This window comes from Canis aureus, chromosome 21 (genome assembly GCF_053574225.1).
Source record: "Canis aureus isolate CA01 chromosome 21, VMU_Caureus_v.1.0, whole genome shotgun sequence".
In the NCBI taxonomy this organism is placed as follows: domain Eukaryota; kingdom Metazoa; phylum Chordata; class Mammalia; order Carnivora; family Canidae; genus Canis; species Canis aureus.
In genome coordinates this window covers 44,072,041-44,079,735 of record NC_135631.1, presented here as the reverse complement: position 1 = coordinate 44,079,735, position 7,695 = coordinate 44,072,041, and the positions used below count along the sequence as shown (strand labels likewise).

General features: G+C 45.8%; 1 protein-coding gene across 3 annotated transcripts in view; it reads left to right on the top strand.

Moving 5' to 3' along the window:
- The first annotated feature begins 1,881 nt into the window (after positions 1-1,881).
- The window catches only part of PNPLA8 (patatin like domain 8, phospholipase A2), a 46,983-nt gene continuing 41,169 nt past the window's right edge, over positions 1,882-7,695 (top strand). For all 3 annotated transcript variants that reach the window (XM_077864081.1, XM_077864079.1, XM_077864080.1), the window contains exon 1: positions 1,882-2,026. The gene's annotated coding sequence lies outside the window, so the exon portion shown is untranslated. The remainder of the gene's footprint in view (positions 2,027-7,695) is intronic.

Here is a 7,695-nt window from a genome sequence, read left to right as displayed (position 1 = left end):
TGAAGTTTTGGAATATAGGTGAGGTCTGGAGCTGACGACCAAGAAAGATTTTTTTTTTAAGAGTTATTTATTTATGAGAGACACAGACTGAGAGAGAGAGGCAGAGACACAGGCAGAGGGAGAAGCAGGCTCCATGCAGGGAGCCCGATGTGGGATTCGATCCCGGATCCTGGGATCATGCCTTGAGCCAAAGGCAGGCGCCCAACCTCCGAGCCACCCAGGTGTCCTGAATTCTTGAGATGTCTTTGATGCAAAATGGTGGTTTCACTAAAGCACAGGGACAAGACCCATAGGCAGGAAGAGTTGCTATCCCGGGGCCTATGAGGCAAAGCTGATTATATACCCAGGAGTTGGCGGAAGTAAGAGAAAGGGAGATTTCAAAAGGATGTTCATATGCTAAGGAGGACCTACAAGATACTGGAGGCCTTGCTCTTGTCAAGTTAAAGACTCCTTGTCCCTCTAGCAAGGCATTAACATTAAGACAATTGGAAACTTTCTGAGGAATGTCACACATATCCCACCCTGGGTGGGGGTTGTTGATGGGATATGACCTTGAGCTTTGTCCTCAGCTCGCCCTGTTGCCCCATCATCCCATACATCTTGTACAACTAAGTAACAAGTCTGGATTATGTGCTTCAGGCTTTGTGATGTACCCAATCCAGCCATCTGTGCCCCAAGAGCCTAACAAGATAACAAGACGGCTTCCCTTCCATAATTAAAAATTAAAAAATTTATATATATGCATATTTACATATATAAATACCTATATACATATACATATATAAATATATATATATAAATATCAGTCTAATACCCTCTATGACAGCTCATGCAATTCCTTCCTTAATGATTTTACAATAATCTTACATGGTGAGCTTTAAGGGAAAACAGTAGAGGTCTTGATAACATTGTGAGGTTGGTCTAGTACAGGCTACTTTTCTATGTTTCCTAACTTCAATTTAATTCCAAGGTCAGTTCAAAGGAACCAAGGAGGGGACCTAGGTTAGCCCAGTGGTTGAGCATCTGCCTTCAGCTCAGGTCCTGATCCCAGGGTTCTGGGATCCAGACCACATCAGGCTCCCTGTGGGAAATCCTGCTTCTCCCTCTACATCTCTGCCTCTTTCCTTGTCGCTCATAAAAAAAAAAAAAAAAGTATTAAAAAAAAAGGGATAGATTCAAGGAAGCTGTTCTAACTACCCACATGCATTGTTGTAGCATGAAAGCTGCTTGACATAAAGGGGCATGGCTGTGTTCTAAAACACTTAAAAAAATCATGAAAAAAATTTATGGACGCTGAAATTTGAATTTCATGTTTTTGCTGTTTTTCCAAGGCATATTTTTATTTATTTTTTTTTAACCCCTGAAACACGTAAAAGGAATTCTTAGCTCACAGATGTACGCATCTGCCCTAAGGCTGTAGGTTGCTCGTCTCAGACGCACTCAGTGTCAGAATTCGGAGAATGTCAGGTGTGCAGCGTGGGACCCCTCGTGGGACTGAGGCGGTGTCGCGGGCTGACCTCCCCGGATGATGCGCTCCCCGTCGGTGTGGCGCTTCCCGCGGATGGCGACAGCAGGGGGGTCGGAGCCCCGGACCGTGGGCCCCCCGCCCCCCGCCCCCGCGCTGTAACGCAGTCCCCAGCGCGGCCGACCGGACGGCACGTTCACAGCCCCCGGCCCGGGGACCTGGCGGTGCAGCCCCGCCCCCTGCCCGCGCACTCAGCGCGCACGCGCACGCACGTTTCCGGCCCTCGCACGCGCATGCTCTGTGGCGCCCGTCTCGGCCAGGAGGCGATGACTGACAGGGAGGCCCAGCCCCGGGGCGGGGCGGGGCGGGGCGGGTAGACGCGGCCCGCGCGTGCGTCACTTCCGCCGGGGCGGGGCGGGCCCGAGCGGAGGGGGTGGCGCCGCGGCCGCCGCTCTCCTGTTTGTGTCGGCGGCTCAGCTGATGCGGCCGGGCCGGGCGGATGTCGGGGTCGCGGGGGGGCGCGTCGCCGCTGCCGCCGCAGTAGCCGCAGCCTGCATCCCGGTGAGTGGCGGCGGGGGGCGGGGGGCCGCGAGGTCCCGGGGCCCGTGCGGCCTCGTCCCGGCGGTCGGGGGCGCGCGGCTCGGAGGAGGCCCGGCCTCGTTGCCCCGAGCGTGTGCGGCCGCCGCGGGGCTGGGGTAGGCGCGTCCTGCGGTCCCGGGGCGCGCTCACGCGGCGGCACCGTGGGCATCTCGCGGTCGCCCGGTTCGGGAGCCTGTTGGCCCGACCGCGGAGGGAGCCCGCCTGGCCCCCGGGTGTGCTCCCGGCCCGGGCGGTTATTCCGATGAGACGCGCGGTTGACTCGTGCCTCCGTTAGAAACGTTGCTCTGCTGTCGTGGTGCCTGCGGATCGAACTTTTTCTCAACGTGGATCTTGCTTTTCTAGTTCTGTATGAAGATCCCGGGAGAGGGGCTCCCCCGGGGGCGCAGCGGCGGGGCGCCCGCCTTCGGCCCAGGGCGTGACCCCGGGTCCCGGGACCGAGCCCCGCGTCGGGCTCCCTGCGCGGAGCCTGCCGCTCCCTCTGCCTCTCTCTCTCTCTCTCCCCCTCTCTCTCCCTGTCTCCCCCCCCCCCCCCGGTGTGTGTCTCTCATGAATAAATATATATATTTTTAAAATGCATTAATTTGGGATGCCCGGGTGGCTTAGCGGTTTAGCACCTGCCTTCGCCCCAGGTCGTGACCCGGGTCTCGGGATCGAGTCCCACGTCGGGCTCCGTGCGTGGACTCCTTCTGCCTGTGTCTCTGCCTCTCTCTCTCTCTCTCTCTCTCTCGAATAAATAAATACAATCTTTAAGTAAATAAATCTCGGAGAACATGTTTATAGTGAAGTCGAGGGAAAAAGCTCAGTTGACTGGTTTCTGTATTTATTTGCATCCCTTACAAAGTCGATGAAAGTACAGCCTGTACCGAGCTGTTCTTTTGCTCAGTAATGACAAAGGCATTGTGCTGAAGGGTACATATTGCCTCACTCGTCGAACACATATTTGTGAAAAGGTCACTTAGAGCTCAGCCCCGGACACCTTCCTGCCATTCCGTGTCTTGGTTCTCATCTTTCTTTCCCTTATTACAGATTTTACTTTGTTTGTTATCCACTTCTTCTTAGAACTTGCTGTTGTGTTGGTTTTCGTTACCTTGATTTTTACCCTTTTACCTGTGCTTTTTTTGTTTCCTGGGAAGACTTCCTCTTCCTAATCCTGGACATCAGTCAAGGTTCTATCCTTGTTCTTCTTTCTAAAAAAACCAGTTTTAAAATTTCTAATCCAAAGAATATTTTATTAGGTTTTAAGTATTCTGAAAGTTGATGGAAAATACCGTGTATATATGCAAATAACCATTTTTCAAGGAAGAGGAGCTGTGATATCCCCAAATTTCAAGAATTATTACTATAAAGGATTCTTTTTTTTTTTTTTAAGATTTTATTTATTCATGAGAGAGAGACAGAGAGAGGCAGAGACAGGCAGAGGCACAGGCAGAGGCAGAAGCAGGCTCCATGCAGGGAGCTTGACGTGTGACTCAACGTGGGTCTCCAGGATCAGGCCCTGGACTGAAGATGGCGCTAAACCACTGAGCCCCCCGGGGTGCCCCAAAGGTTTTGTTTTTGTTTTGTTTTGTTTTGTTTTGTTTGTAAATCCAGTCTTAGGTTTTTAGCTGCCACTGTGCTGGTAACTCCAGACAAAAACCACAGGCTGTGGTCCTTCAGTACATCTCCACTTGAATGTCCCATGTTACTTCATCCAAGAGATTTTATTATTTATTCTCCCTGTTGTCTTTACTTCTCCTTATCTCATTCTTTCCTGTTACCAACTCCTGTGTTTTATTGTTTCCCCACTTTGAAAGTGTGGCTCAAAGTAACCCTTTCTTCAGTACAGTACAGTACCATTACCTTAATTCAAACCCTTGTCCCCTTATGGCTGCATTTTTGCAGTAACCAAGGGAAGTCCCCTGTAGATTCATTCTGTCCTTAGCTGAGCCTCCAGCCAGCAATTCCTTTATTTCCTCCAGTTAAAACACAGTTGCATTCCCTAGAGGTTGATCTAAGCCTTGATTGTATTTATTCTTCCCACTGTATTTATACTACCCTGTAAATAGGTCTTCCCAGCTCTTTTCCCAGTAGGTGATGGCACCTCCCAGCTGGCATTTTTCTCTTACTTTTTTTCAGTCTAACTTTTGTTCCAGCTGAATTTACTGTCAAAACTTTTATCTGCATTTACTAGTGTTGTGATTTGGGAGCAGTTAAATTAAGCTTGTTGATTTTACTGACAGTTCTGTTTATTAATTTTTGCTTGATAATTGTAATTTCTAAGAGAGGTGTATTAAAACATCATGAAATTGTCTAGTCTTCTTGTAATTGTTCCTTTTTTTCTTTATATACTGTATTTCAGTGCCTTGGTGTTAGGTATATTCATAATTGGTCATGTGAGTTATGTCATTGGAAAGAAGCAATGCAGACCCCTTATAATCTAGGCTTGTATAGCTGTCTTCTGCTTGACTCTGGACCCATTTTTCCACCATTTCTCCTGTTTGTTACTTACTGTCAACCAAACCTGGTTGTCCTTATTAGTCTTGAGGAGACAGAGCTCACTGGTGTCTCCAAAGCCTTGGATGCTTTTTCCTTTGCCTTGAATGCTTTTTTCCCCAGATTTTATTTATTTTTTTTTTAATTTTTTATTTATTTATGATAGTCACAGAAAGAGAGAGAGGAGAGAGAGAGGCAGAGACACAGGCAGAGGAAGAAGCAGGCTCCACGCACCGGGAGCCCGACGTGGGATTCGATCCCGGGTCTCCAGGGTCGCGCCCTGGGCCAAAGGCAGGCGCCAAACCGCTGCGCCACCCAGGGATCCCTCCCCAGATTTTAATAATTTGCTTTACTCAGTTCAGGTCTTTAGTAAAATGTCAACTCCATTCTTCTCTTGATCATGTCAAGTAAAATAGCCCATTTGCCCTGAGTTTTGGAAATGTTCTACTGCGGTAGTTTTGTTTAAAGATTTATTTGAGATATTTGAGAGAGAGAGAGTGCATGAGAGCGAGGGGGGGGTAGAGAGAGGGGGATGGAGAACCTCAAGCCAACTCCCAGCTCAGTTTGGAGGAGGGGAGGGGGCTCAGTCCCAGGACCCCTGAGATCACCACCTGAGCTGAAACCAAGAGTCAGAAGCTCAATGGACTGAGCTACGTAGGCACCTCCTTTCATGGTACTTTTAGTTCGTTCTGCTGAGGCGCCTTGGGGTTCACCAGCCCTGACTAGTTTTCATTTGCTTAGGGTCTTTGCACCCTTCACTGCATTGTGACTGAAGAAAATCCAGTCTTGCGATTTTTCAATTATGGATTTACCACTGTTGAGATTTGTTTCATTGTAATAAAAACATGTATTATGAAATTTGCCATTTTAACTCTGTTTAAGTATGTGGTTCAGTGGCACTCTCAGTGTTGTAGAACCAATCTCCGGTACTTTTTCATCTGGCAAACTGAAACTCTGTCCTTTTGCCCCATTCTCCCCATCTCTAGTAACCCCCACTCTGCTTTCTATAGCTGCGACTTTGAATCTTCTAGATACTTGGTGTTAGTGGAATCATATAGTAGTTGTCCTTTTGTGACTGGCTTATTTTACTTAAAATAATGTCCTTACAGTTCATCCCTGTTGTAACATGTGACAGGATTGCCATCCTTATAAAGGCTGAATAATATTCTATTGTATGTAAATACCAAATTTTATCTCTTTATCTCTCCATGGACATTGGAGCTGTTCCCACCTCTGCTGTTATGAACACAGATGTGCAAGTACCTCTTTGAGACGCTGCTTTCAGTTCCTTTGGATGTATACCCAGAAGTAGGGTTGCTGGATCATCTGGTACTTCTATTTTTAATATTTTGAGGAATCACAGTACTATTTTCCTTAGCAGCTGCTACATTTTATAGCCCCACCAACAGTGCTCAAGGGTTCTAACTTCTCCACATTTCTGCCAACCCCTGTTCTTTTCTGTTTGTAATCATAGCCATGCTAATGAGTCTGAAGTGATCTCTCATTTGATTTTGATTTGCATTTCTCTCACGAATCAGTGATGCTGAGCATCTTTTCATATGCTTGCTGGCCATTTGTATATCCTCTTAAGAGAAATATCTATTCTGGTTCTTTGGGCATTTTTTTAATTGGGTTATTTGATTTTTTTTGTTGAGTTGTAGGGAGTCCATTATTGGTTTTGAGCATGGCTTTTGACTCATAGGTACTTTATAATTGTATTTTGTCAAGTATTTCTGTGTTGTTGATTGGGAGACTTTTATGTTAATTCAGCTTATTCTTTGATTGTAAGTCCTGAGGAATTCAGAAGAGCCAGGAAAGCAGAGAGGTAGGTTTCTTTCCTGTCTGCCTCTGTAAAATTGGGTATTTTGAAATAAGACGTTGACATGTGATTGGAAAGATTTTCGTTCAGACTGTAATCTGAACAGTCAGAGGGTAGGTTCTGGGTTTCTATCTTTCTCAGCCTTGTCTGTTCCATTCTGTCAGAGATCTGCTAGAATCCTCTTCCTCGTGTCATTCCTTTACTTAAATACTTTACGGACAGTTTGATCTTGAATATCCTTGGCAAGATTTGTAAGAGCCTTCATAATCTGGTCCAAAATCGTCTTTGCCATATCGTCTTCTACCTCTCCGTCATTATTCTCATTACTCTCTCTAGGTGAAACTTCTTGCCATTTTTGCTCATATGGCGTATGCTTTCTTATATGCTTTTTTGTCTTTTTAACTTTTTCACATTCTCTAAAATTCTCTCCTTTTCTCAACTTTCCACTTGATGAATTCCTTTTTAACTTTGTCCAGTTTTTAGTCTTTTTTGGGGGGTGGGAGGGACTTACCTGGATACCTACTTTGACCATTTACATGGCACCTTCTGTTAAAGTGTTCTAAACTGCTTTTTCTTCTCTTCTGCTGTTTTCTTTTTTTTTTTTAATTTTTTAAAAAATTTTATTTATTTATGATAGTCACACAGAGAGAGAGAGAGAGAGAGAGGCAGAGACATAGGCAGAGGGAGAAGCAGGCTCCATGCACTGGGAGCCCGACGTGGGATTCGATCCCGGGTCTCCAGGATTGCACCCTGGGCCAAAGGCAGGCACCAAACCGCTGCGCCACCCAGGGATCCCTCTTCTGCTTTTTTCTAATTACAAAAGTAATACCTGCTCATTGTAAAAAAAAATAGACTGTAGTACAAAAGGAAAATGGAAAAGCCTCTCTCCTTGTTCTCTTTTGATTCCACTCCTGGGTTCATGAGAATAAAAAAGACTACTGCTTATCCTTTCAGAATCTGTGTGGGTGCACGCATGCACATTTAAATTGCACGTGTTGGTTTGCTTTTTTTCATTACCTAACATCTTATTTACCTCTTTGTATCTCCACATGGTATAGTGCAGGAAGTCTTTTTCTTTGTAGTGTACATGAAGGATATGTAGATCATCTGGTTTCCTTTAACTGCTACATAATGTTATATGGTAACCCATTCTGTTGGGTTATTATTAATAATTTATTGAGCCATCCCTTGCTAGAAGACTTAAAATTGTTTTTCATTGTTTTATTATTTATTTCAAGCAGTGCATTAGGGAATGTGTATATATACTTTTGCACTCTTATACAAGTATTTCTCTAGGATCCTTAATAGAGTGTTAGTGAAATTACTGATCAAGAAATAG